Source organism: Eptatretus burgeri, chromosome 2 (genome assembly GCF_056783735.1).
Source record: "Eptatretus burgeri isolate ZD-2024b chromosome 2, Ebu_testis_v1, whole genome shotgun sequence".
Taxonomy (NCBI): Eukaryota; Metazoa; Chordata; class Myxini; order Myxiniformes; family Myxinidae; genus Eptatretus; species Eptatretus burgeri.
This window is the reverse complement of record NC_140962.1, coordinates 14774808-14798988: the sequence shown is the minus strand read 5'-3', so window position 1 is coordinate 14798988 and position 24181 is coordinate 14774808. Positions and strand designations below refer to the sequence as shown.

Below are 24181 nucleotides of genomic sequence, written 5' to 3'. Positions count from 1 at the left end.
CCATCCAGGTGCTCGCACTGGGTCTCTACCCAGTCCGCCAGCTCACCCCCATTATCCTCCACTACCTCCGTGTGTGTGTGTGCGTCACTTACCCCGTCTTCATCGTGTTGTCTTTCCTCTATTTTTTCTATCTCCCGTGTCTCTACCAACTCTTCACCCTTTACCTCCCTTGTCTCAACTATTATTATTTCCTTTGTCGTCACCTCGTGTCTCGTCTCACACGTTTTGGTCTCCCCATTTAATTTTTCCCTTTTGGTCACCGTCGATTCCTCTGTCACGACCCTCGCCCAACACGCCCCCTGAATTATTTTTTTACCCGCCTCCACCGCGGGCCTGTCAGCCGTTGCACCCCCTTCCAGCTCGTTTGCTCCCACACGTGGAGTCGCCATTCCCAGCTCCCTGGTCACGGCCTTCATGCCCGCCTGCAGGCATCGGCCCATGTTCTGCGTCTCACCCCGTAGCTCTTTCATTTCTTCCCTCATTTGCTGTGTATTCGCATCCATCGTCGTTTTCACTTCATTTGTATTTGTATCCATCTTTTCATTCATGCCTTTCATTTCGTTTTTCATATTCGCATCCAATTTTTCGATCATTTTCGCATTCATCTTTTCGTTCATTGCCGCCAGCATGGCGCATAGCTGGGCCATGTCGGATGCACTCAGCTGAGCCGTTTCGGCAAGGGTTGGGGAAGGGTTTTGGTGGAGAGGGGGGGGAGGTGTCATACACCGCGGCCGCTGCCGCACCCATTTCGAGCTCTGGGTTCAGTTGGGCGAGTCCGTGTTCCTGCACAATCAACATTTCCTGCTCGGGGATTCCATCCTGGACCATGGATTCTACACATTCTACATCCATTTCTAATACCCCCGGCTCCCGCTCGCCTTGAGACGCCATCTTGTTTCTCGTGAAGGGTTAATTTCGCTCGCTCGTAATTTGGAGGGAATCGGGGGTCGCTTCTCTCACCCCTGGACCGATTCCCGTGAATTTAGCCGGAGACAGGAGAGCCCGTTTTCCTGTTCTCCGATACCAGTGCCGCGAGGAGGGCGATGGATTTGTATCGCACGACCTGACACCAGTGTTGCGGATTCGCGCCCGCCGGCATGCTGACGGCCACGTAACTCGAATCGCGGCACGTCGCCCACCGGACGGACAATCCAGTCGTGAGCCTCTCGGACTAACGCCGGGAACCAGTCACGGGTGGACCTTTCGGTCTCACCGCGATCGAGCCAATCAGCCCCCGCGTGGGATAGGGTTGCTCGCCAAATTCGACCTACCTAAGTACCCACACGGAGGGTAGACCGGGCGATCGCACCTCGCCGCAGGTCGACTTCGGACACGGGCCACTTAAGCGACCCGTTCCGTACTATCGGGATAACCGAGCGGTGTTATCGTCGACCTCGACGGTTCGATTAATTATCGGGCGTATTCAGCCCACTACCAACCCTTTACGTGAAGCAAGATGAGGATTCAATGAAGGAAATGACGAAGCGAAGCGGGAAACAGTTCAACACAAAGCACATTTATTCGCGACGAACGGAAAGCACACATATTCAATTCCACCAAAAGCACACAGAAAAGAAAAACACAATTCAATTTACACAAAAAGCAAATGCGACAATGCAGATCTAATACCGATTACACGAGCACACGGCAACACTTATACAATTTTACTTCACAGACGGCGCCGACAACACATACCCAAAACCAAGGAAAGAATACCCTCAAGGATGAGGCGGGCCTGAGGCCGAGACCGGGTCGGGCCTACCCGTCTGGTGATGAGACGCGGAGCGGCGATGGTGCCTCAACTCCGCGGGCCTCGCGGGCAGTGTCTGGTAGGGGGTGGGAAAGGGGCCCCCTTGGTCGCACTATCTCAGCGCGGGGGGAAACAGGAGGGGGTTGCTGATGCTCGGGGTATAGAGGATTTTTATTGCCCCGCAACGAGCGTCTCCACCTCGGCCAGGTCGCGCTGTCGGCCTCCCTGGGGTGCAGCTCCCTGCACGACGCGAGCACCCCCTCGTCTGCCCTCGCCGCCTCTCCACAGCTCCGTCCCCTCCGTTCCGACTCCAACGCACACGACGACCAGCTCCTTCTTGCCAACTCCACCGCCCGCGAAGTCTTGACTCTCTGTTCCCTCTCGACTCTCCTACTCTACTACTCTCTGGACTGACGAACACGGTCGCTTTTATCAGCCCCGTAGCTTCGCCCTCTCATCTTTGACCCCTCCCTTCGACCTTTCACCTCGCTCCCCATTGGCCCGAGAAAAAGTGGGCGTGAATGCTTTTTGATCCATAAATTTGCATATATCGATCGCCCTCCAACGCCCTGGGGGCGGGGCCAATTCGCCCCTCGCTCACCGATTGGACGGCAAAAAGTGGGCGTGTGTCGTTTTTGATCCGTTTTTGAAGCACAAAATCCGTGATTTTGTACACGCTGTTCGGCGCGCGCCCTGCACGAGTCCAACACCGGTACCCACAGGCGGCGCAAGAACGGTGGCGATGCGACGGTTGCGAGGTGTGACGTGAAGGTCGTGGCGGTTGTGGTGAAGCGGTGGTTGGTGGTGGTAACAATGGCGGTTGGGCCAAATTAAAGATAGTAAAAGAAAAACGGCTATCCTGAAGAGTCGCAGCACGCATAAATGACATGTATTCCCACTAGACAACGGGTTTGGGCCTAACTACACATGTACTTACCGAGATACCTCACCTAAGGGACCTGAATGGTGGTTTGCGAATTTGGTAACCACAACAATATATATGTATATATATATATATATATATATATATATATATATATATATATATATATATATATATTTGTGTATATATATATATATATATATATATATATATATATATATATATATATATATATATATATGTATATATATATATATATATATATATTGTTGCGGATTCGCGCCCGCCGGCGTGCTGACGGCCACGTAACTCGAATCGCGGCACGTCGCCCACCGGACGGACAATCCAGTCGTGACCCTCTCGGACTAACGCCGGGAACCAGTCACGGGTGGACCTTTCGGTCTCACCGCGATCGAGCCAATCAGCCCCCGCGTGGGATAGGGTTGCTCGCCAAATTCGACCTACCTAAGTACCCACACGGAGGGTAGACCGGGCGATCGCACCTCGCCGCAGGTCGACTTCGGACACGGGCCACTTAAGCGACCCGTTCCGTACTATCGGGATAACCGAGCGGTGTTATCGTCGGCCTCGACGGTTCGATTAATTATCGGGCGTATTCAGCCCACTACCAACCCTTTACGTGAAGCAAGATGAGGATTCAATGAAAGAAATGACGAAGTGAAGCGGGAAACAGTTCAACACAAAGCACATTTATTCGCGATGAACGGAAAGCGCACATATACAATTCCACCAAAAGCACATAGAAAAGAAAAACACAATGCAATTTACACAAAAAGCAAATGCGACAATGCAGATCTAATACCGATTACGCGAGCACACGGCAACACTTATACAATTTTACTTCACAGACGGCGCCGACAACACATACCCAAAACCAAGAAAAAGAACACCCTCAAAGATGAGGCGGGCCTGAGGCCGAGACCGGGTCGGGCCTACCCGTCTGGTGATGAGACGCGGAGCGGCGATGGTGCCTCAACTCCGCGGGCCTCGCGGGCAGTGTCCGGTAGGGGGTGGGAAAGGGGCCCCCTTGGTCGCACTATCTCAGCACGGGGGGAAACAGGAGGGGGTTGCTGATGCTCGGGGTATAGAGGATTTCCACTCTGCCTCGAGTCCCGCGACGAGCGTCTCCACCTCGGCCAGGTCGCGCCGTCGGCCTCCCTGGTGTGCAGCTCCCTGCACGACGCGAGCACCCCCTCGTCTGCCCTCGCCGCCTCTCCACAGCTCCGTCCCCTTTTGCTCCGACTCCAACGCACACGACGACGACCAACTCCTTCTTGCTTCTTCTTCCCAACTCCACCGCCCGCGAAGTCTTAACTCTCTATCTACTTGACTGACGAACACGGTCGCTTATATAAGCCCCGTGGCTTCGCTCTCTCATCTTTGACCCCCTCCCTTCGACCTTTCACCTCGCTCCCCATTGGCCCGAGAAAAAGTGGGCGTGAATGCTTTTTGATCCATAAATTTGCATATAGCGATCGCCCTCCAACGCCCTGGAGGCGGGGCCAAATCGCCCCTCGCTCACCGATTGGACGGCACAAAAGTGGGCGTGTGTCGTTTTTGATCCGTTTTTGAAGCAGAAAATCCGTGGTTTTGTACACGCTGTTCGGCGCGCGCCCTGCACGAGTCCAACACCGGTACCTACAAGCGGCGCAAGAACGGTGGCGATGCGACGGTTGCGAGGTGTGACGTGAAGGTCGTGGCGGTTGTGGTGAAGCGGCGTTGTGGTTGGTGGTTGATGTTGTGACTGGTGGTGGTAACAATGGCGGTTGGTCCAAAATAAAGATAGTAAAAGAAAAACGGCTATCCTGAAGAGTCGCAGCACGCATAAATGACATGTATTCCCACTAGACAACGGGTTTGGGCCTAACTACACATATACTTACCGAGATATCTCACCTAAGGGACCTGAATGGTGGTTTGCGAATTTGGTAACACAACAATATATATATATATATATATATATATATATATATATATATATATATATTTGTGTATATATATATATATATATATATATATATATATATATATATATATATATCTATATTTGTGTATATATATATATATATATATATATATATATATATATATATATATCTATATTTGTGTATATATATATATATATATATATATATATATATTTGTGTATATATATATATATATATATATATATATATATATATATATATATATATATATATATATATATATATCTATATTTGTGTATATATATATATATATATATATATATATCTATATATATATGTACATTAGGGTGTTCCAAAAAAATGAAAGTTTGATTTTTGCTGCTCCCTGATTTTGCCTTTGTTCCAATACCCCATAAGAACTTTTGGTCAAAAATGAACAAAATTCCATTATATTTAGGGATTCCTCAAGTTGGCACAATTTTGGTTCATATTTACAAAATACACGTAATTTGCACAATGCAATATACTATTCTAAAAAATGCTTGATCTTTTAAACATGAAATAATCAAAATACAGTGACAATGTCTTTCCAGAAATATATCATGTCAATAGTTCAATGTTCAGTTAATTCAAATGTCACTTATATTGTTAAAGTGGCCTTAGTAGGCTTTGGAATGGCCTTTCGGTGGGCAGCCACAACCTGAAGCAGGTATTGAACCTGCTCCTCATCATGGGTCGAACTGCCATTATATGCTGTCATGAGTGCTATGCTGCGCTCAACAGTGTCATTCACCACTTTGAGTCTTTTAACAGCCTCTTTAAACTTCACATCGACTGGATCTTCTGGCCACAATAGTGGTTGCTTGACCAGGAAGTTGTGTGCCTCCTCTTGCCCACCCATTAGCAGCAAATCGAAGATTTTTAGACAACGTTGGCTAACATATTGTTCCAGTGGCATGGTGTGGTTGAAAGACTTTCCATCCAGACGTTTAAGGATTTTCTCTGCTGGCTTCTTTTTAAAATTGGCAGTCATTGCCATTTTTGTCTCACAAGAGACCCAGTCATCGAAAAGTGCCAATGCTACCAAGTGCTCAGAGAAATACCATAGATGATGAAGCATTGTACTACGTTAAGTGTACTGTGTTGTGCACATTCGACGATAAGTTGTCAGTTACAGTTTGGCAAATTTCAACAATATTGTGCCAACTTGAGGAACCCCTAAACATCCTCCAATCTGCTTAATATTTGGTGTGAATGTTTCTACTGTCAAATGGAACAACGGCACAACCAGGGAGCATTAATATTCATACTTTTAATTTTTTACCCCATATTATGAAGCACCCTAATGTATATATTGTTACGGCTGTGGAAATTCGCAGAACACCATATAGGTCCTTAGTTCAGTTCTGCCGATAAGTCCGTGTTCAGTTAGATTTCCACACCGTTGTTTAATGGGAATTATTCGTGTCACCCGGGCTGTGATCTTTGAGTTAGCCGTTTTTCTTTACTATCATTATTTTGGACCAACTACAACAACCACGATCAACACCAATCACGATGGACTCAACCACCAACCACAACAACCACAATCAACACCAACCACGATCGCCTCAACCACCAACCACAACAACCACGATCAACACCAACCACGATCGTCTCAACCACCAACCACCCTCTCCACACCGCCTTCATAACAACGACATCTCCCCACCATCTCCTAAACCGCATCTCCCCCACCCAAATAACATCGCCTCACCTTCATCCCCGAAGCAACGCCATCTTTGCAGCAGCCGCGGCGAGTCCCCAGCGAACAGCGTCACTGCAAACCGACACGGGGGGTTTCGTTGTTAGCGCAGGCTTGCTGATTTCACGCACGTCCGCTCTGTAAAAGCTTCACCTCGGAAATCGGATCACAGGAGCAAAAGGGGCGGGGCCTGTGGAGGTCAGAGGTCAGAGAGCGCAGGTTTGGTGATTTCACGCACGTCTGCTCTGTAAAAGCTTCACCTCAGAAATCGGATCACAGGAGAAAAAGAGGCGGGGCCTGTGGAGGTCAGAGAGCGGAGGTCAGATCTCGTCTTGCCAGCCCTATAAAAGGCCAAACGGAGCGCCAGTTCGTGGTTGTCGTCGTCGGTGGAGTCTGGAGGCGGTCGGAGAAGCCTGGAGCCCGAAAGAACACAGGCGGGGCGAAGTCCAGGAGAGCAGAGGACGCGCGAGGCAGAGAGCGTGGCTGAGTCTGCAGTGCCGGGCAGACCTGCGCGTTCATGTGGGGAGAGCCGGAGAGAGCTCGCTAGCCAGCGCCAAACGGTCTGAGGTGATCGGGCTTCGGGACAGTCCGAGCGTCGCTGAGGAATGGACGGGTTCTTACAAAGAGCATCAACTTTGAAAGAGCATCCAAACCCGTTCGTTCCTCTCAGTGCGTCGCTGGCTGAAGCCCGACACCCGGCCGCCTGGCAAGGCCTGGGCGCAACCACGGCGACGCTAGCTGCCGTGGGGAAAGAGCGTCGTGGGTCGCCCCATCGAGGCACCACGAGGGTGGAGATAACCTGCAACGGTCTCGAGGGGACTCCTTCGGTCCGCCAAGTCCCACTTAATAAAGGCCTACGGGTCCAGTCTGACCCCCTTGTCTCTGAGGGGGTCTTTCTTTGCTTTTATTTGTGTGAATGTTGTGGCGCCATGTCCCGCAAGTAGAACTGTGTAAGTGCTTGTTGTCTCTTCAGGGGAGCTTCGTCTCTTCGTGACATTGGTGCTTTTTGAACGTCGTCGAGCCCTTTTGTCTTCGAGCCCTTTTGTCTTCGAGCCCTTTTGTCGTCGAGCCTTTTGTCGTCGAGCCTTTTGTCGTGTGTCTTTGGTCGTCGTCGTTGTCGTCTCTTCGGGAGAGCTTCTGGATTGCGTTGGTGGTTTCAGCTTCTTCGGGGTCGTTGGTGGTTTTGGCGTCATCGAGCTCTTCTGGTCTGGTGATTGCTGCTGCTTCGTGGTGGTTCGAGCTCCGGGTGCCTTCCCTCTGGGCGCCAAGGTGTGAGGGTGTGTGCGGTGGTCCAGGGTCGAGGTAACCAGCGTGGTCTCGTGGGGCCCATTCGATCAGTCAGGCTCCACGTACATAAAGGTCTTCGGACCCACTCTGCCATCCTTGTCTTTTGGGGATGGCCCTTTTCTTTTGGGCTTTGGAATGAATGTTGTGGCGCCGAGTCTGAGAAGTAGAACTGCTTAAGTGCCTGTAAATTATTACTGCTTATATTCGGTCGTAGTGCTTTCCCTTGCTTTTGCTTTGTCTGTATACGTGATTGCTTTTGTTTCTTTGCATACGTGTATGATTATTTCATTGCCTTGCCTGCATACGTGTTGTGTGTAAATTATAAATAAATGCGCTTGGTTCAAATGTACCCTGTTCGTTGCGTCCTCTCCCTATTGGAAATGCCATCTTGCATCACGGAATAAATAGTTGGGTTTTAAATACCCGTTCAATAGAATCGGATCCGGCGAGGTCGGCGATAATACCCACTCGGTTATCACTGCAGAACGGAACGGACCGCTTGGGCGGTTCATGTCCAAGCCGACCTGCGCCGAGGTACGGTCTCCCGGTAGGCTACCCGCGCGGGTACTTAGGTATATCGAGATTCGGCGATTGGCCCTATTCTGCGCGGGTAGAAAATTGGCTTGGCCGTGGTGGGGTTGAAGACCCACCCATGACAGGGTTCCGGCGTTGCTCCGGAAGGTCACGACTGAATTGTCTGTCCGGTGGGCGACGCGGCTGCTATTAGTGGAAAGCGGCCGTTCGCACGCCGGCGGGCGCGAATTCATAACAATATGTATATATATATATATATATATATATATATATATATATATATATATATATATATATATATATATATATATATATATATATATATTCTTTATTGAGACTTATCTCGGACCTGTCCGCCTCGTGCAATCTTCAAGCTGGTCGGTCCGGCGAGAGGCGAGCCGAACCCGGACACCGGCGGGCGAACCTTGCGGTTCCTGTGGGGACTGGCATCGCTCGAGCTCTCGGTTGAGGTGAGGAGGTGGACGGTGTTGACCATGACCGGCCAGACAGGCTCCCTGGGACGAGCGCTCCAGCAAGACGAGACGTCCAGGTCGGGGAAATGCTCTTTTGTCCGGAGCTCTTGAGCTCTTCTGCTCCTTTGCTCTTTCTCTCCTCCCTCCTCCGCTCTCTTTTTATGCGTCTCCGCCGGCCCGACCCTCCCCCACTCGTGCCACGGAGAATCCCGTGGCTGTCCTCATTCTCTGCAGCACTGCCGCAACGGTCGTTGCTGATTTTATTTTCTAATAAGACCCTAACTTTAAAAATAAATCACAATGCATGGACATTTATTTAACCATTAGACAAGGGAAAGGAAGCTATTTATAAGACACATACTTACCGATATAACTTATCTATAGGACCTGAATGTTGTGTGCGATAGGTTTCCAAATTCATAACAATATATATATATATATATATATATGTTGTTTGTCTTTCGGCTGCTCCCTGAGGGATCGCCACAGCGGATCATCCGTTATGATCCGCATACTGATTTGGCAGAGGTTTTACACCCGATGCCCTTCTTGACGCAACCCTGGTCGCCTCTTACGACACAGGGATAAGGATTGGGTTTCGCCATGATTCCGGGCTGCCCTATACCCTCTCATAGCGCGGCCCAGCACAGTGCCCATCCTCAAGCGATCCTCCAACCCAAGCCTCCGAGTATCCGCATTACAGGCGCACGCCACTACGCCTGGTACAGAATATATATTATATATATATGTATGTATATACAGAATGTATATGTATATATGTATGTATATATGTATGTATATATGTATGTGTATATATATATATATGTGGAAATGTATATGTGTGTGTGTATATATATGTATATATATATATATATATATATATATATATATATATGTATGTATGTATGTATGTTAGAAGATGAAGGAAGACACACACGGGGAGGGGAGTGGGTGGGATGAGGGTGAGTGGTGGGTCGTTGGGGTAACGCACCTTCCCCCTAACTTCACCATCCTCCCAACCCCAACCCTAACCCTCCCCCACCCCTTCCTCCCCTTAACACCTCCTTTATTCTTTTCTTGTAATTAAGAATTCAATAATTGTAAGCAAAGCTTATATAATTGAACAACATTGAAAACATTAAACTTTCTTCTTTCGGTAAATATTCAGTTGTGAAAATGAACGTTCTTTCCCAGCAGTCTGCTTTGGATATCTTGCAATTTTGAAACTCGGAGACCATATTTTGTTCAACACAAAGAGAAATGCCATTAGGGTATATAAAGATGATTATATAATGACATTAATGAAACAATAAATAAAAAAACATTACCTCCAGCAGATTGAGTTTTGTGCCAGGTAAAACCAGACAGGCGTTTAAACTGAAAAAAAATTCAAAATGAATTAACACAGAGAGAGATATATATATATATATATATATATATATATATATATATATATATATATATATATATATATATATATATATATATATATATATATATATATATATATATATATATATATATATATATATATAGTGTTGTAACCACTAACAACACTTGCATCATGTTGTCACCATATATATTCATGTATATATATTTATAAAATATATATTAAAAAAAAAATATATATATATATACATATAAATAAATAATAATAAAAGAAAATATATATCTCAGATGCACCTCTTGACTGACCATAAAATCTTCAAAGAACAACTATCTGTCTGCCACTCAGGCAATTGTTCCCGCTCATGCAGACCATTCAAGTCGAAGGCTCGTGACGCCATCAGTTGGTAAATTGAAACATGTGGAGTGTAACAAGCTCTCCCCTTTTCTCCATTGGACATAGTCCTACACCAAAGCATCACCTCCAACCCAGAGGCTTTGGCCCAGTGACTGTCAAACAGACAAATATTACATGGTCATCATCAGTTAAACATCAAACGGAGCCACTTATCCAGATTTCGGGCTTATTTGCTTTCATCAGGGCGGTATATCAATAAATATCTCACCAATGATGAGCACATTCATCGTTTAAACATCAGATGCACCTCCTGACTGTTATGGTGAGCATCGCCCAGATTATGTCTCACACGGTAAAACCCCATAATCCACAAAGACCAACCATCTATCTGCCACCCAGACAATTGTTCCCATTAATGCAAACCATTCTATCAGAAGGCACGTGATGTGATCGGTGGGTGAATCAAAACATGTGGAGTGTGACGAGCACTTCCCTGATCTCCAATGAGTGAAAATTGGTGAAAATTTTCTTTTCTCAAAACTTGATAAAATCAAACTAATCTTTCACAAGCATAACTTCAGGGTGTCCTCATTGATCCCAGAAAGTTTCAGCTTCCAAGGTCAAATCGTTTTGGAGAAGTAGATGAAACATACAACATGTGGTACTTTCCGTGGATTATATAGAGATCATGGTGAGGGGCGTCATCTCCTGATTACTTAAATGAATTTATGAAACTTTGATCTTCTCCTTCCCTCACTAATCAACCTGTCTCCCTTACCTCTTCAGAACCACTTTTCCATTTTCTCTCCCCTTTTCCCCAACTCTTATAGCCTCAATTTCCTCCCTATTTTTTCTTTGCCATCTTTTTCTCAATTTTCTCTTTTTCAGTTTAACCACAACCTGGAGGAAAGAGTGTGATTGGACAGCCTCAGAAAGGTTCGAAAAATTGGAGAAAATAGGAACAAACTGGTGAAGGTGTGCAGTATGCCAGATTTCATGAATCTTAGAGTTGCCAGGGAGGGTCTGATGACAGAGAACAGATGGAGCTAAACAGAAGGAGAGGTGATCATAAAACAGAAAGGCCACTCATCTTTTGCGATCTGAGAGTAACAAGCCTTGTGTTTTTGTGTCATTGTGGGAGATTCCAATAATTTTGACAGCTATCGATTCCAAAGATTCCAGGAGAGAGATGTGATTCTGGGGCACCGACCCACAGAGGAGAGCAATACTACATTGAATAACAGACAAAGGCCTTGTCGGCTGAGAAGTTCTGATTTTTCAAGGAATGGTGACTATTCAGGGAATGGTCGTTTCAGTGTTGGAGTGGTGACCAAGCCAGGATTGTAACCTTTGCCAATACCATGTTTTGGCAGAACTGATGCTGTGCAATGAGCATGGTAAAGTGTGTGTGTGTGTGTGTGTGTGTGTGTGTGTGTGTGTGTGTGTGTGTGTGTGTGTGTGTGTGTGTGTGTGTGTGTTACAGGACTGAGGGCCAAGACACTGCTTTAGGGGTACTCTAGCCTCTCCAGGGAAAGCAGATGATTCCATTAATAGCAACATATTGACTGTGCAAGTAGAAAAAAAATGAAAGCCAGGTGTGAGGCAGCCTTGCATGCATAGACAGTGAGCTTGGCAAGCAGGGCAGGATGCCAGACTGTGTCGAATGCCTGAGATGTGTCCAGGGAGATGGTCCTAACCACCTGTTTAAGATCTAGTGCCTACAACCATTGCTGATGGAGGAGTAGCAGCATTTTCCTGAGTTGAGTGATCAAATTGGTATCCAAAATGATCAGATATCAGGTTGTTTGAAAAGAGGAAAGACTTGACATCGACAGTCATAATTAATTTCAAGACTGCTTATAATTTGAAGTAGCGTTACATATTTGTAACTTGAGATTATCTGTTTTTCCACACTTCTTGTGAACAGGAATGATATGTGCTTACTCCTCATTTTATGGGAGGCAGCCAAAGGAGAAACAGGCTGAAGAGCATAGACAGTGGAGAAGCAAGAGTAGCAGAGAAGGATATTTCACCTTACATTGTTATTTATTTATTGTTCAAAAAATTAAATGGCATCCCTTGGGCCTGATGTTGATCATGAACTATTATTATTGAGGTTTACACTTCTATTAACGTTGCTTTTTTCAGCTCGAAAGCATCCCATCTGAAACAATTTCTGCACCCATCATGCATCTGAGTCGACCTTCTTACGATTACCATCCATTTCTTCCTTTGGTGCCTGCATCACCTCAGTTTTCCTGCTTTATCAAAAATAACTTTTCCGAAAGGAAATGCGTCACCAAATAACTTATTCCTTCTTTCCTTCTCTCTTTTTTTCTTTCTCTTTACCCCATCGACCTTTCTCAGATTCCTTGTCTTACCTTCACTTGCATCATCAGCTCAACCAGTTTTTGATCCCAGCACAGAGGCCTTCCTTCTGAAGTATCGTTAATGCTGTGGACATACAGTAGCTGTGTTAACGTCTTCAGCTGATGCTTAATGTCTTCCCCCCTAAGCTTGATTTTCACTTTGGGTTATAAGTACAACCAACTTGGAATTAAATCCCATGAATATTGTGGGTGAGAACGTTCCCATCCCCAGGAACCAAACAGGTTGCAGCCAGCGCTTTCACTGAAGCTTTCTGCTACAACCATGTCCTTGCCACTAGATGCCTTTATTTTAATTCCTGAATCAAAAAAAAAATAGTGTGAGAAACTTTATATTTACCAAACACATCACAAAACAATGAGAGCACAAATGTCGTGCATTAAAAAAGTTAAATGAATATTACAATGTCATTAGTGCAGAACAATCCAAAAATAACTGTCACTGTACATCCCATGTATGTATGTGAGAGAGATTGAGGGGGATGGGAGGCAGAGAGAATGGGGGGAAGGGAGGGGCAGGGAGAGGAGGGAGGGGAAGTGAAGAGTGGATGAAGAAGGAGAAGCGAGGAAGGAAAGAAGAGCAAGGAAGGGGGTGGAGGTGGGGAGAGCAATGCCTCATGAAACGTTGCGATACATTGCGTGGGGGGGGGGGAGGGTGTGAGAGAGAGAGAGAGAGAGAGAGAGAGAGAGAGAGAGAGAGAGAGAGAGAGAGAGAGAGAGAGAGAGAGAGAGAGAGAGAGAGAGAGAGAGAGAGAGAGAGAGAGAGAGAGAGAGAGAGAGAGAGAGAGAGAGAGAGAGAGAGAGAGAGAGAGAGAGATGAGAGAGAGGAGGGAGAGATGATGGAGAGAAGGGAGGGGCAGGGAGAGTAGGGAGGGGAAGTAAGGAGTGGATGAAGGGAAAGCAAGGATGGAGAGAAGAGCAAGGAAGGGGGGTGGAGGTGGGGAGAGCAATGCCTCACGAAACGTTGCGATACACTGCGTGGAGGGGAGGGGAGACAGACAGACAGGGAGAGAGAGAGACAGGGAGAGAGATAGAGACAGAGACAGACAGACTTTTATGTCCTTTTATTATAAAAGTATAAAACGTTTTGCAAGGCAAATTGAAACAAAGAAAAAACCTGAATCACCATTGTTTGAGGTTCATAAAAGCATCAACACATGAGAATCAAGTGCCATTTCTTAAGTACAGGTGCTCAAGCTGGGTCAGATAAACAATGAAAGTTCAAGGATCAATATAATATTGTTACAACTTCACAAAGAAATGTGAACTTCGTTCTCAATACATTTACACAAGACACCACCATTGCACCATAAGTCTTCAAACACAGGAAGACTACCCATGTTTACATGATACACATGTTCTAGTTTTATACGAGCAGACACCATGCCTTTGAAACAAAAAAATGCATTTTCATTTTTCTTATTCACCAATCTGGCTTTTCTGGTCTTGTAAATTGCAAGCTTAGCAATTCCAATTAAAAAATTCAAAAGCAAAACCACAGATTTGTTTCCAGTGTTGAAAACGAGCCCATAAATAAAGACTGGAAAGGAAAAAACAATTTTAAATTTACAAAAAATGCGACTCAGATACAGAAACAGAGGTGACAACCTCTTGCATTCAATAAACACATGATTCAGATTTTCGATACTCTTACAAAAGTGGCATGAATTAGACACAGATGGGGTTAAACTTTTGTCATAAAACCTGTGTGGCCAGGGCTTGATGGACCAGTCACCAATTTAGGTCTCCCGTGCGACCAACGGTCGGAGATCGATACATCACCTTCCAATTGGGAGTAAGAAAAGCTCCTGCAGGTAAGGTCTCTTTCCAGTGGTTTCTCAACGGTGTCGTACAGTCCGGTAAACACACTTCTCGACAAATCCCATATAATGTTTTTTTCCCCATGACGTGGAACACAACAGACTCGTCACTGTTTGAAGAGAACATGTCATGGTGTTTTTGGGCAGTGATGGAAAGTTCAGGAAAATTTTGGCAAAAATCAACTTCTTCACTTACCCCATTCCACCCAATATTTAAATGTAGAAAAGTCTGGGTTACTATCCTCATGACCTCACCCACTACTCTCATTAAATGCAATCCAATTTTTTTAGAAATCGAGCCAGCAGGCAACCATCGTTTCAAGGAAGGCTCCATAAGATCTCGCACTTTATCTGTTCCACTATTTGTAAAGTACTTTATGAAAGACCGGCTGGTAGATATTCCAGCAAATAATAAGTTTTGGAATAGTGGCTGATGCACAAAATTCCTGGCATCTTCGGAGATCTCTAGCTGCTGCACTCCAAGAGCTTGCCAAGCATTCAGAAGAGATTGATGAAATGCAGGGAGCCGAGCTCTATCAACCTGCTTTAGGTCCATGAGGAAGAGTTCCTGGTCATAGTCTAATCCACCTGTTTGCCGAAGCAAGGTATTGGTGAGAGGATGCCAGGACACCACTTCACCATATAGTGGACGTTTTATTGCCATGAGTCGAAAAGCCATAATTCGACTAGGGATGTGCACCAAGTTTTGGCCACCAGACATTCGTTGCCTGCACAATACATCTGGCTTGAGCCAGTGGTGGCCTCCCCAGAAAAAAAATCAATCAGACTCTTCTGAATGCTTGTGATCACAGCTTGAGGAGGCTGGAGTGCGATGACTTTGTGTCATACGGTTGGAAGTATCAGGTTATTTATGATTGTTACCCACGCCTTAAGTGACAAGAACTGGAGCATTCCTTTCCACCTTGATAGTTTCTGCTTAATGTTATCTAGGAACCCATCCCAGTTCCTTCGCATGTAGCTCGTAGTTCCCAAATGGATTCCTAAGTATTTAAACCCATCCATTTTCCATAACATTCCTCCTGGAAGAGTTGGAAGAAGTGCACATGAAGAGTGTGATGAGAGTGTACCTGGTATAGCCAAAGACCTACACTCTTGTTCCAATTAACTCCAGCTGATGAGGCAAGTTCAAATTTGGCAAGACAACGGGATAGCTCACTGACATCTTTTGGGTTTTTGACCACAACACACAGGTCATCTGCATAAGCTGAAGGAACAATGTTCTGACTGTTTGACAAGGATAACCCAGACAAGGAGGTGCGAAGGAGAGCCAATGGGGGCTCAACGGAAAGTGTGTACAACATGCCTGATAGTGGACAACCTTGACGGATACCACGCTGAAAAGGAAAGGGATGACACAAACTACTATTTACTTTCAGCAGGCATGATGCATTTCTGTACAAAAGTTTTATGCAAGATATGAATTTTTCTCCAAAACCTGCTCGATGAAGAACTGCAAATAAGAACGAATGATCCACACTGTCAAAAGCTTTTTCCTGATCCAGGAGTAACAACCCAAAACCATGAGGCACGGTTTGACCGATGACAATTAAATCTCTAACCAAAAAAATACTGTCATAGATGGATCGTTCAGGTATGCAATACGTTTGGTCATTTCCAATCAGGAGAGAGATGACATTTTTAAGAGGCATTGCAAGCACTTTTGACACAATCTTATAATCAGTGTTCAGCAATGACACAGGCCACCAGTTTGTAATCTGCTGCAAATCCCTTTTCTTTGGGGGGAGACACAAAACCGCTCTCCTGCAGCTCAGGGGCAATTCACCCTGATCTCGGCTTTCAAGCAGGGTCTTCATTAGAGCAGGACCCAGAGTATTCCAAAAAGCTTTGTAAAATTCAGCAAGAAGTCCGTCAAGTCCAGGGGCTTTGCCGTCCTCAAGCAGTTTTGATGCCGCAGTGAGCTCCTCAAACGAAATGTCACATTCGAGTTGCTGTTGCTGTTCTTGAGAAAGGGATGGGAGAAGTTCAATCACCTCATTTATAATCGTTTTGTCCACAGTTCTCGGTGTAACCAGATTTGAGTAGAAATCCTGCATTGAGTGTTTAATGTCACTCTGGCAAGTCAGCATACCGTAAGAAGAGTGTAAACTGTGAATGTGCCTTGAGGTCTTGATGGCCTTCTCAAGGTTGAAGAATTCCTTATTTGGAGTCTCCAGTTGAATTCTGCTCATCCGAAGGTGAACCATTGCTTCAGCCACATGCTCTTTGACAAGTTCAGCCAATCGGGTCTTTTTTCCATCAACTGCTGAGAGTGATCACTTCCACTGGATGTTCCAGCTTCTTGTTCATATTTAAGTAGTAAGTACGTCTGCTTTGAGAGCACTTATCAACCCAGATGCATTACTGGTGGCATGTGAGCAATATTGCTGACAGAAAATCCGAATTTGGGATTTTCTGCAGTTCCACCACTGTTGAGTATTAGGATAGGAACACTTTTGTTTTTCTAACTTCTTCCATACCAGTCGGAAGGCATTTTCAAAACTGTGCATCTTGTAATAGTTTTACATTGAAAGTCCAGTATGCACTATTACAGCAATGAAAGGGTAACATACATTCCATTATAATCATATGGTGATCAGAAAAGCCAAATGGACATATGCATGTTCTCTGAACCAGATTCACCATTCCCTGGTTTACATACAATCTGTCCAGTCGGCCCATAGGTATCTGGTTATTTGAACAGCACACCCATGTATGTCAACGGATGTTTGGATTTTGCAGATGCCAAACATCCCGAAATTTAAATTTTTGCACATGTTTTGCCAAAAACCTTGCACTGGGTGGATGGGGCTCAGGAGTATTCCTGTCCAGTCGGGGGTTGAGTGTGCAGTTATAATCTCCCCCCATACAAATTAAACTAGTTAAGTCAACAGTGTTAAAAAAACCTGCTAACTTTGGAAGGAATGGAATCCTTTCAGCACTGTCGCTGGGGCAATACACATCAAGAATACAAATGTTTTGATTACTGCTAATCAATTCCACAGCAATTAAGAAGCCCTTACAAACCAGCCTTCAATAAATCTCCGAGGGTTCGATTCTAGGATGAAAAATAATTTCCACACCTGCCTTAGCATCCTCAAAGGCACTGGAGAAAAAAAGGCAACCTTTAAAAATCCTGCGCCACTCGTCCTCACAAGGTTGGTTGGTACTACAAACGAACTACAGTTGGAAGATGTCTGGGGCTCAGTGGCGATCCTGAAAAGAGCCTTCGGCACAAAGCTTTGAGAACAGAAAATTTCACAGCTTGGTCCATGAATCTGTGACGACAGTGAGTCCACAAGCTTAAATCATGGAGATAACAAGCAACAACAACAACAACAACAACACACACACACACACACACACACACACACACACACACACACACCTAGTAGGTCTCGATTTCACCTCCTGAAACCAACCCACATGCGGAGATATCAGGCAACAGGAACTTGCACGTACACACGTGTGCACGCGCTCTCTCACCTGTAATTGCAATTGCACCTGGATAAAAAGGGATGTGTATGTACACACGCGTGCGCGCGCGCACACACACACACACACACACACACACAGATGATACTTTGAGACTTGGGAGGGCTCCATTTTACTTTCTGAATCCTGAATCAAATCGATGTGAGATTGAAAGCACGTGTACTTTTTTTTTCTGAAATGAACAACCAAGCAGCTTGGAGAGCGTTCGCCAAGTGGCTTCAGCATTCAAGCAAGCACTCCAACAAAACGGTCAATATAAAACATATCCCTTGGCATGCAATTGGCAATCAACGAACCGTCATATTCAACATACACCTCCCAGAGAAGCCCGAAATGTCACATATGTCCGAAATGGACAAATGAACTTTCCTCAGTCGGAACTGCTTGTAATTTCGATTGTTTTTTTAAACTATGTATCAATGTCAAAGTGAGAGGTGGATTACAAATATATATAATACTTTTTTTTCTTATGAATGTTTTATGTACATATCCTCACATCAGTTTATTTCAGTCAACTGCGAGACAAAGGCCTCTTCAACTTATATTGAGGCATGCTTGACACTGCACCATTGTCCTGCCTACCATGTGCAGGTTGGTAGGAGCGAGTAGCCATGGAAATTTTACCAACACGACTCCTGTTCCTATGTATCAGAAAATAGGAAAAAAAAACCATTGAGGAACTAAAAGTTCCCCACCTATGTCATCATAGGTTACATGCATGGTTTGGCAGCCATATTGGATTTACCCTAAAACTCTTAAAATCTTCTTCGCTGGAACGGCTGGACAGATCCGGGAGAAACGTCACACACATGTTCCCCAAGTCTTTGAGATAACAGGTTGTACACGAATAATTGATAGGTCACATGGTTTGGCAGCCATATTGGAATGAAGGAAAATATGTTTTAAATTCTCTCTTGAAGCGCTGTATCAATCGACGTGAAAATTCAAAATTATGATCTCGCAGTGATGGAGAATACATGTTTTAAATTTCAACCTGATCGGACGCATGTTCTGGCAGCCATAATTATTTAATTTTTTGAATGTGCGTTTTTTTTATTTTTTATTTTATTTAAATAAGGCTCACTTGGCTGTGTCTGAATGGGATCGTGGGTAAAGGAGTAGCAGTTGAAACCCGAGTCCTATTTTATTTGTTCTTCCATTTGATTTGAATGAATTTTTTTTTAATCCCATTCTGAATTCAATTGAATAATAATTTTAAAAACGTCATGGGTCAGGGTCAGGTGTCTGATCAAAGTGGGGTTGCATCAAAGTGGGATGTCTTGGTACCCAGTCATCACTGCCAGCAGTTACAAAGTGGCAGTTCTCATGTTAAGAGCATACATTGAAAACCGTTCAACGGAGGAAATTGAAACTTCACCACATGTTATAAGACCATTTGATATAGCACATATTGAGTGTAAATAGAAAGCCGTTCAACAGAGGAAATTGAAACTTTACCACATGTTACATGACCATTTGATATAGCATATATTGAGTGTCAATAGAAAGTCGTTCAACAGAGGAAATTGAAACTTTACCACATGTTACATGACAATTTAATATTGCGCATATTGAGTGTACATAGAAACCGTTCAACGGAGGAAATTGAAACTTTCCCAAATGTTACATGACCATTTGATATAGCACATATCGAGTGTGCATTGAAAAGTGTTCAGTGGAGGAAATTGAAACTTTACCACATGTTACATGACCATTTGATATAGCACATATTGAGTATGCATCGAAAACCATTCAACGGAGGAAATTGAAACTTTACCTCATGTTACATGACAATTTAATATTGCGCATATTGATTGTACATAGAAACCGTTCAACGGAGGAAATTGAAACTTTCCCAAATGTTACATGACCATTTGATATATCACACATTGAGTGTACATGGAAAACCGTTCAACAGAGGAAATTGAAACTTTACCACATGTTATATGACCGTTTGATGGAGCGCATATTGAGTGTACATCGAAAACCGCTCAACAGAGGAAATTGAAACTTCACCACATGTTACATAACCATTTGATATTTCATATATTGAATGTACATAGAAAACCGTTCAACGGAGGGAATTGAAACTTCACCACATGTTGCATGACCATTTGATATTGCATATATTGAGTATACAGAGAAAACCATTCAACGGAGGAAATTGAAACTTCACCACATGTTACATGACCATTTAATGTAGCACACACGCATTGAGTGTACATAGAAAACCATTCAACAGAGGATTTTGAAACTTTATCACATTGTACATGACCATTTGATATTGCACATATTGAGGGCACATAGAAAACCTTTCAACAGAGGAAATTGAAACTTTACCGCATGTTACATGACCATTTGATAGAACACATATTGAGTTGTTGTTGTTCGTCTTTCGGCTGCTCCCGTTAGGGGTCGCCACAGCGGATCATCCGTTATGATCCGCATACTGATTTGGCACAGGTTTTACGCCGGATGCCCTTCCTGACGCAACCCTGGTCGCCTCTTTCGACACAGGGATAAGGATTGGGTTTCGCCATGATTCCGGGCTGCCCTCCACCCTCTCAATGCACGGCCCAGTTCAGAGCTCCCGTCTTCAAGCGATCCTCCAACCCAAGCCTCCGAGTAGCCGGATTACAGGCGCACGCCACTACGCCCGGTTAGAACACATATTGAGTGTACATAGAAAATCTTTCAATGAAGGAAATTGAAACTTTATCACATGTTACATGACCATTTGATATCACACATATTGAGTGTACATAGAAAACCATTCGGTAGAGGAATTGAAACTTTACCACATGGTGCATGACCATTTGATATTGCATGTGTTACTTGGATGATGCATACCCACTCAGAAATTGCATGGTGAGAATTAAACAAAGCCTAATTCCCAGAAACAATGTCACTTCCTCGTGTTGAGAAACTTGAATCATTGTAATCGCTTTAGCCTTTATTGTGCTCAGCTGGGGAAAAGGCGAAGAAGAAGAAGAAGTACAATTTTGCATTTTAACGATCTCCCAATTTATACTTTCGAGATATATTCTGGCGTCTTTGTCAGCCTTGGTCGTTATGAAAACACTCAAGAACGAGAATAAAAGCGATGTCTGCTGGTTTGATAGCTCATTTGGTGGAGAAGTCTCCCTTTTGATGTCTACATGAACTTGAGTTATTTACGGAAAGCAATTCAAAATATTCCATTCAAAAACACGACTTGATGGTTTGCAGTTCATCCACCTTTGCTGACCTCCGTTTTATGTATTTATTGTCTATTATTACTACCATTATGCCCCCCTTTGCCATTCTATCTCTTTGATAGGAAAGGCATTTGTTTTTGATTGCTATTTAATAATGTCATGATGCTTCAAATGCATTTGGCTTGTTTTGCATCAGTACGAAAGATTCAAGTTTTGCTGATGAAGAATTTTGTTCAAAACACCAAACAAGTGACTGATTTCCTTGAAAATTTTAGCAAACCCATGTGATCTTAACACATTGTCAATTCGGTTTTTTCAGCAGTTATATACTCTTACCTTACCTCCAAGTATCAAATACCAAACTAAAGCATGGGTCATGCTGGGGGTAGTGTGGTGATCGCACAATATCCTCACACGACCATCTCTGTTTCCCCAAATTGAGGTCGAAACTTGAGCTTCTTTGTCCTTTCTAGGCCTTTGACGCCAGTGTACGTCAGTGTGCATGAAACATTAGCTGCTTCTCCTTGTGTGTGCTGTCGACGCCTGCGTAACCGAATCCGCAAACCCCTCCTCTCCTGCCAATCCTCCCCCGACACCCCACCCTCCTTCTCTCCCACCCTGGCCAATCTTCCATGGGCAAATATCACATTTTTTGCAGTTTGTTTCCACTGCACGAAGAGTGGTGGAGGTGATTTAGTTATATTCAAATGACAAAAGGGGGGTTTGGCACATACCAGGAACTAAATAAGGTAAAACTAATTTAACACAGGTTGTTTTCACCATGACTCCATGAGGTGTGTATGTATATATATATATATATATATATATATATATATATATATATATATATATATATATATATATATATATATATATATATATATATATGTGTGCATGTGGTTGTGCATAAAGTTATATAAAGTTATTTTGTATGCAATCGAGGTGAAGTCATCATACAACATGCATACGACGTGGAAATGTCATCAACAAGAGAGTGGTTTCCTTTCCATGACAAAAGCAATTTTATTTTACACATAGCTGCAAATTGGTGCATTGATTGTTTGTCATATATGACCAGAAAAGCATCTCAGGATTTTATTACTCATTTTTATATATATATATGTGTGTGTGTGTGTGTGTGTGTGTGTGTGTGTGTGTGTGTGTGTGTGTGTGTGTGTGTGTGTGTGTGTGTGTGTGTGTGTGTGTATGTGTGTGTGTGTATGTATATATATATATATATATATATATATATATATATATATATATATATATATATATATATATATATATATATATATATATATATACATACATACATATACATATATATATATACATATATATGTATATACGGAGAGACAAGATCAGTCTAAAGTTTAAGAACACCCCCATTTTTCCAGTTTTTACTGAAATTTAAGCAATTTATTGTTTCAATGTACTCAGAAATTAAAGCATAGAACAAATAAACAATTGCAGATAAAAAAAGAAATCATGGAATCGTTTTGTTGAACAAAATTTTATCTAAATTTTTGACTTATCAAAGTCGCCACCTTTTGCTGATATAGCAGCCGAACATACTCGTGGCATTCTTTCCACAATGGAATTCAAATATTGTTTGGAAAGTTCTTCCCAACACTGTTGCAGAAGTTCCCACAAATGTGTTGCACTTGTAGGTTGCTTTGCTTTCACCCTTCTGTCCAGTTCATCCCAAACCAGCTCGATGGGGTTTAAGTCTGGAGACTGTGCTGGCCATTCCATGATTTGAAGCCTACCATCTTGTTCTTTTCTTCTCAGGTAGTTCTGACATAGCCTGGAGGTATGTTTTGGGTTGTTAACTTGCTGTAGGATGAACCCCTGACCAACTAGGCGTAGACCAGAGGGTATTGCATGGCCTGCAAAATGCTGAGGTCACCCTTTTTATTCAGGGTGCCAGTCACTCTGTGCAAGTCGCCAACTCTGGATCCAGCAAAAACCCCAGGTCATCATGCTTCCTCCTCCATGTTTTACAGTTGGTGTCACACACTGAGGAACCATCCTTTCGCCTACTTGATGGCATACAAAAACCCTGCATGGTGAACCGAAGATTTCGAACTTTGATTCATCTGTCCATAAGACCTTCCAGTTTTCAGTCGTCCACGAGTGGTGCTTCATGGCCCAGGCAAGCCTCTTTTTCTTATTTTGCGATCTTAGCATTGGCTTTCTTACTGTCACTTGACCTGTCAAATCTGCAGCTTGAAGTCTTCTCTTCACAGTTGAAACTGACACTTCCTTACTTCGACCAGTGTTAAGCTGTGCTTGAAGCTGCTCTCCTCTGAGCCGCCTATCACGCAAGCTGTTGACTCTCAGAAACTTGTCTTCTGATTGTGTTGTGGCTTTGGGTCTGCCAGACCTCTTCCTGTCAGAATTTCCTCCAGTTTCCAAGTGCCTTTTGATGATGTGGGAAACTGTACTCACTGACACCTTGGCTTACTTTGCAATTTCTCTAATCTAAAGGAAAGACCTTCACTTTTCAGGGTTATAATGATCTGTCTGTCTTCCTTTTTTAATTGTCCTTTTCTCGCCATTATGATAGCAATATACTACTTCCTGCAGTGCAATATTGTCCAAATAACGCTTCAGAGGGTGTAGCAACCCAGTCTGTTCCAACACTACTTTTATCCAGACAGAGAGTTTGTAACTAATCAACAAAAGTTGGGACACCTGTAGGAATTGTTACATCAACTTTCAAGGCTTAATTTATTTCCAATGCTGCAGAACAGCTGTAGTTGCCAACCCATTACTTATTCCCTGAAAAGGGTGTGTGATTTTTTTAACAACTCTGAAATTTACATGATTTTTCAGTTTTTGGAAATGTCAACTTTGTTTTGTTAACCTCTGGCAGTTTACCGCTTCGCTTTGTA

General features: G+C 43.8%; 1 protein-coding gene across 6 annotated transcripts in view; it reads left to right on the top strand.

Moving 5' to 3' along the window:
• The window catches only part of LOC147031460 (homeobox protein six1a-like), a 259636-nt gene that overhangs the window by 64887 nt on the left and 170568 nt on the right, over window positions 1-24181 (top strand). Inside the window, exon 3 of one of the 6 annotated variants that reach the window (XR_015053170.1) lies at window positions 23291-23442. The exons of the other annotated variants lie outside the window; for them this stretch is intronic. The gene's annotated coding sequence lies outside the window, so the exon portion shown is untranslated. Of the gene's footprint in view, window positions 1-23290; window positions 23443-24181 lie in introns of those variants that run through there. 6 annotated transcript variants of the gene reach the window in all.